Below are 6,102 nucleotides of genomic sequence, written 5' to 3' on the forward strand. Positions count from 1 at the left end.
GCGCGGGAGTCGCGGGGCGAGGCTGGCGGGCTGCCCTGCGGAGGAATGGACGGGCAGCGATCAAGGAGAGAAGCAAGCTGGAGCTAAGGAGGGATTTCCTAACGGTGAGAGCAATTAATCCGTGGAACGGCTCGCCTCCAGAAGCTGTGGCTGCTCCATCACTGCGAGGCTTTGAAGAAGAGCCTGGACAGCCACTTGTCCGGAACGGAATAGGCCGGGTCTCCTGCTCGAGCGCGGGCTGGACTAGAAGACCTCCAAGGTCCCTTCCGACCCTGTTATTCTGTTGTTCCTGCGGCGCCTTGAGACCCGCTGGGCTCCGCCGTGGATGCTGGGTCGGGCTGGCGCGCCCTCCTGCCCCAGATGCGAAAGCCGCAGCCGTTAGGCGTGGGCAGCGCTGCCCCCCAGCTCTTCCTGCGGCCTCTGTGATGCCCGAAGCCGGAGGAAGCCATTCCAGCTTCTGGGGGCTTTTAGTGCCCGGCCAGGGTCCCTCCCGGAAGCCGGCTTCTTTCCCTAAACCAGGGGTAGGCAGCTTTGGCTCTTTTAGGACTCGTGGACCCCAGAATTCCTGAGCCAGCTAAAAGAGCCGAGGTTGCCTCCCCCTGTCGTGATGTGTTGCTTTGCCGGCAAATCGGCTGTAAAGACCAGGGAGAGATCAGGTTGGAAAGGCTCCCGTTAACTTCTCAGGAGGCTCTGTGAAATTCCCAGAGAGCCCCCCCCTTCCCCACTGGCCCATCATCCTGCCCCCCCCCCGCTCCCCTCTGATTCCTCACCTGTGTCTTGGCGAGGGCTGAGCTTGGTTCCCAAACATGAAACACGCTCAGCCTTAAAGCGGTCACCAAAGACAAGAGACACGATGGCAAGGCAAACGTGCAGACAAACGCACAAATTGCGGGAGAGCCCACGTTGGAGCCACTGCCCATCATAAAGCCCCCCACCCCCCCGGACAAAATCTGCCAGGAGGCTAAATCCGCAGAACAGGCTTCAGCTGATGCGGGGACTGCGGTTTCTGGCTGTCCCTCCTAGAAGGGCCTCGTGGTCGCGCAGCAAGGTGCCCCCAGGACCCCAATGCCAGGGAGGAATCTTGGAGCAACCAGAATCAGCTGGACTCGCATATACCCGGGCACAAGCCATCTTTGCATTAGAGCAGTGGTTCTCAACCTTTTTAATGCCGCGACCCCAACCGGTCGTAAGTCGAGGACTAAACCGGTCGTAAGTCGAGGACTAAACCGGTTGTAAGTTGAGGACTAAACCGGTCGTAAGTCGAGGACTACCCAACTGGTCGTAAGTCGAGGACTTTCCCTGCCCGGGAGCGCCGCGCATGCGTGGTTCCGCCCCCTGCGCCGGCCGAGGTGTAGCTGGCAAGCGGCAGAGACGGAGCAGGCCGACCACCAGCTGGCCCAGCCCAAGGGAGGTAAGGCACCCGCTGGAAAAGGGGGAAAAAAATGGCAGACAAAAAAAATGGCAGACAAAAAAAATGGCGGACAGCCTTGCTTGGCGACCCCCATGAAATGGTCAATCGACCCCAAATGGGGTCCCGACCCACAGGTTGAGAACCACTGCATTAGAGGTAAGAGCCGCATTCTTACAGCCCGCTAAGCCTTGGCTGGGGCAGAAACACCCAACCTCACAGACTGTGTGGGAGTCGGCTCAAAGTAGGTTGACTTCAGAGAACCCCCAGAAGCTCCCATGTGCCCTTGGCAAAGAAGCAGGCTAGGGATCTTGGCCAGCCCAGAAAGGGGGAGAGGAGGCTACTTCCTGTGGGTGCCAGCATTCACCCTGGCATCGAAGGACCCGTTCTTCCCCTCTTCTCCCATCATCCACCACCATTGAGGCGGTTCCATGGCCTTCCTACCCCTTCCACCTGCTCTCATCCACGAGGGGGAAAAATACGCCTTTTCCTCAGTGCCCCCCTAAAAAAACTCTCCCCGCACATCTTCTGGACTCCAGTCTCGGCCTGTCCCAATCTACGGCTTTCTGCGGTCTCCTTCCGCCCCAACGGGGGGGGGGGGAGATGTTGGACTCCTGCAAAAGCCTCTCCTCGGTCCCTGCCTTGGCAAAGAGGCTCCGCCAGGAGATCCAGCAGCCTCCCCGACGATTTACAGACGTTTGCCCTGTTAAGAAGTATTGGTGGTTGGATGAGGCTATTGCAACAAAGTGCGTCTTCCCTAGGCTTTCAACGGTATGGATCTCTAAAGCGACCACTGCGGAGAAGCACGGAGGTAGGTATTTTCCTACCTATTGCATTCCCCCCAAAAAAGAGACCCTCCCCATTTGCTTACCCACCAAATCATCCTTGCCCAAATTGCACCTCTCCTTTTCCCTGCTCTCTGCCCAACGTTTTCAAGGGTTACCCCTCTGAGACAGCTCCAAGGCCTCTTGCACTCCTTGCTATTCTAGCCAGATGAGGGCCTTGTCCTGGGGGGGGGGCTCTTCCACTCCATTAGCCAGGCTGACAGAGACACACACACACACACACCATGCCACAGCTGCTGCTGCTGCCCAAGGACCTCCGCAGCCCGAAGAGAAGGCCTTTCTCTTAAATTTAAACCTTAAAAACTAGCTACACCCTCTGGAGGCCTTTCTCTTAAATTGTGGCATTGCTTTATATCTCTTCTGGGCTGCCTGGCTGCAAACAGGTGTTTTGCTTCGGTTGTTGGCTTAGAGTGCCTGGCTGTGTGTTTGCTTGGCTGTCGGAGACCCATGGAAGGAAATGTCACAAATATGGTCCAGTTGCCAGGTGATGGGGGAGGAAAATTCCCAGAAGGCAAGAGGGGAGGGGAGGGGGGAGGGGAGGTAGGGAGCGGAAGGGAGAGAAATGTCCAGAAGCAAATAGCTGTATGGGTGCCTTTATGGAGAGCAGTCATTGTTTTGATCTCCAAAGATTTGGGGAGGTTAGGCTGATGCTAATTAATTTATTTGAAGTGAAAAAATAAAAGAGAAGGAAAGGTGAAGGGATACCTCTCCCTTTCCCTTCCCAGCCAGGTGACCCGGACTGAATGTGAATTCTTCCTTAGTTGGGATCCCCATGATTTTGTATCTGGACAGCAGATCACACTGGAATAACATCTTCTCTTTATTTTATTTATTGCAGAGAATGATATGGATGCCCATCCCTGGGCAGGTCAGTGCCTTACAATCAAATATAAACACCAACAAAATGATAGTAACACAAACAGTACACCATGCTATATGTTACCCCCAAACAATTCTCCCCCCCCCCCACATCTTCTGGGCTCCAGTTTCATCTGAGCTCAATCTACCGGCCTCTTGTGGTCTCCTTTCCCCCCAGCAGGGCATGGAGGGAGGATGGTGGGCTTCGCGCAAGGGCCTCTTTGTCCCTGCCCTGTCAAAAAGGGTCCACCGTGAGATTCCGCAGCCCCCCAAACTGCCTCCATTATTCACAGATGTTTGCCATTAGGAGGAGTTTGTGGCTGGATGAAGTTATTACAGCCAAGCTTTACAACCAAGACTGAAGTGTTGGAAGGTGATAAAATGCAGGTGGGTGAGGAGCAAGTTGTTGCTGCTGAAGATTTTTTTCTTTCAGGGCTATTGGATAAGGAACTGGAAAAGAAAATGGAACTCTGTCGTCATATACAGTATGCTGACTGCAGTGAGAATTGGATGCGTTCAAAAATAGAAAAAAGCATCAAGTCCTATAGTGGGAGAATGGACCGAGAAACCTCTAGCCTTTGGTGTTTCCACGTTCAGGGAAGGAATCAGGTAGAAGACGGGGATCCCTTCCACTCATCAACTGAGGCAGCCATGAATTCCTCATCTTTATTGTGACCGTTTTTGGCAACCCCTTTTCAACTCAGCTGGACCGTTCCTGATGGCTGAAAATGGAAGTCAGCTGAAGGGAAAGACGGGAAGGGGACCTTCCCTGCCGAGGCTTGACCGGCTTCCCTTCCATCCTCTACACCAGGGCTTTTCAACCTTTTTACCGATTGTACCACTTTTAGGATATGGAAATATTCAAGTACCACCTAGCAAGGTGTCAAAAACTTGATGACCAAAAAAAAAACCTGTTCAGAGTTGCAATTGCACTGAAATGACTTATGACCATTTTTCACACTTATGATCATTGCAGCATGCCCAGGGTCATGTGATTTATATTTGGATGCTTGGCAACTGGTTCATATTTATAATGGTCACAGTGTTCCAGGGCACAGGTGGCTGCCATAGCAGTTGTAGATCGGCTCATGGGCAGCCTGCTTGATCTCCTCTTCCCCCACCCTCCCCCTCCCCCTCCCCNGCTGCTGCTTTTTCTCTCTCTCCCTCTCCTGCCCAAACTGCCTCCTTTTATAGCAGTGGTTCTCAACCTTTTTAATGCCGCGACCCCAACCGGTTGTAAGTCGAGGACTAAACCGGTCGTAAGTCGAGGACTAAACCGGTCGTAAGGCGAGGACTACCCAACCGGTCGTAAGTCAAGGACTTTCCCTGCCCGGGAGTGCCACGCATGCGTGGTTCTGCCCCCTGTGCCGGCCGAGGTGTAGCTGGCAAGCGGCAGAGACGGAGCAGGCCGACCACCAGCTGGCCCAGCCCAAGGGAGGTAAGGCACCCGCCGGAAAAGGGGAAAAAAATGGCGGACAAAAAAAATGGCAGATTAAAAAAAATGGCAGACAGCCTTGCTTGGCGACCCCCGTGAAATGGTCGATCGACCCCAAATGGGGTCCCGACCCACAGGTTGAGAACCACTGTTTTATAGGCTCTCCTGTCTCCGCCCCCTCCTCCTTTCTCATGGGGGAGGGTGAGCCTGGGGCCTTTGCAGCTCCAGAGGACTCTCTCATTGCAAGTCCTTGCCTGTGCTGGCTCTTTCCCTCCCCCACTACACTTGGCTAGGCAGGGCTGTGTACCACCTGCCACTCATTAATGTACCACAAGTGGTACCTGTACCACCAGTTGAAAAGCCCTGCTCTACACCTGCCCCACGGAGCAAGTACAGAAATTAAGGTGGATTTCTTTTTTTTAAAAAAAGTTGTATTCGTTTTTATAAGGTTACGGGTAGAATGGGGTCAGGGTTAGGATTGGGGTTTAGGTTAGGGTTGGGGTTACGGTTGGGGTTGGGGCTAGGGTTTCCCCAGGTAACATTTTCGATATTTAGCAAACAGCATATTGTCTGGGTACATATATTTAAACAACAATAACAGATATAGTAATAGGTAATAATAATAGATATAGTTAATTATCCTAGGCCAAGGGCAGGCAACCTTGGCTCTTTTATGACTCGTGGACTTCAACTCCCAGAATTCCTGAGCCAGCCATGCTGAGGGGAAGGGAGAGGTTTCCAAGCTGAGCCATGCTGGCTCAGGAATTCTGGGAGTTGAAGTCCATGAGTCATAAAAGAGCCACGGTTGCCTACCCCTGTCTTAGTGAAACGATGGGGATGGAATGACTCCAGAAGACCCTACAAGTCACTTACGAGGAGTAGTCTGAATTTGTTTTTCTATAGACTCCTAGGCAGTATTAATTAATCATTCCATTACGTCCTTGCTGGTATGTATTCAAAATTACATATCACTGTTCTGTCCCCCGTCCGACCCACACCCCCCAACCAGTCAGCCGAGGCCTGAAAAACTGCTCGGCACAGCCAAAGACCAATGAATTCTTGGCAGCAACTTCGTAGCTGCCTGCCAAGCCTTTACTGATAATACACAGCAGAGATAAATCCAAGATAACTTGCCAGAATGCTTGCAACAGAATATCCAGCAAAAATTGTCCGTCTCAAAAGTGTCACACGCCACACCCCTTGCTTATATAGCCAGTGGGGTGTGGCCCGGTGACTCAGCTGAATTATCTGGCACGGCGTGTCCGCTGCTGCGCACGCTTGTCCTTCCGATGCTGGCGTGGATCCAGCCAAGACGTATCCTCGTCGGAGTCCGATACACCTGGCTCCTGGCTGATCCCAGAAGCACCGGGCTCCTGGCCAATCCCAGAAGCACCGGGCTCCTGGCCAATCCCAGAAGCACCGGGCTCCTGGCCAATCCCAGAAACACCGGGCTCCTGGCCAATCCCAGAAACACCGGGCTCCTGGCCAATCCCAGAAACACCGGGCTCCTGGCCAATCCCAGAAACACCGGGCTCCTGGCCAATCCCAGAAGCACC

Source organism: Protobothrops mucrosquamatus, unplaced genomic scaffold, assembly GCF_001527695.2.
Source record: "Protobothrops mucrosquamatus isolate PMUCROS unplaced genomic scaffold, P.Mucros_1.0 scaffold19, whole genome shotgun sequence".
In the NCBI taxonomy this organism is placed as follows: domain Eukaryota; kingdom Metazoa; phylum Chordata; class Lepidosauria; order Squamata; family Viperidae; genus Protobothrops; species Protobothrops mucrosquamatus.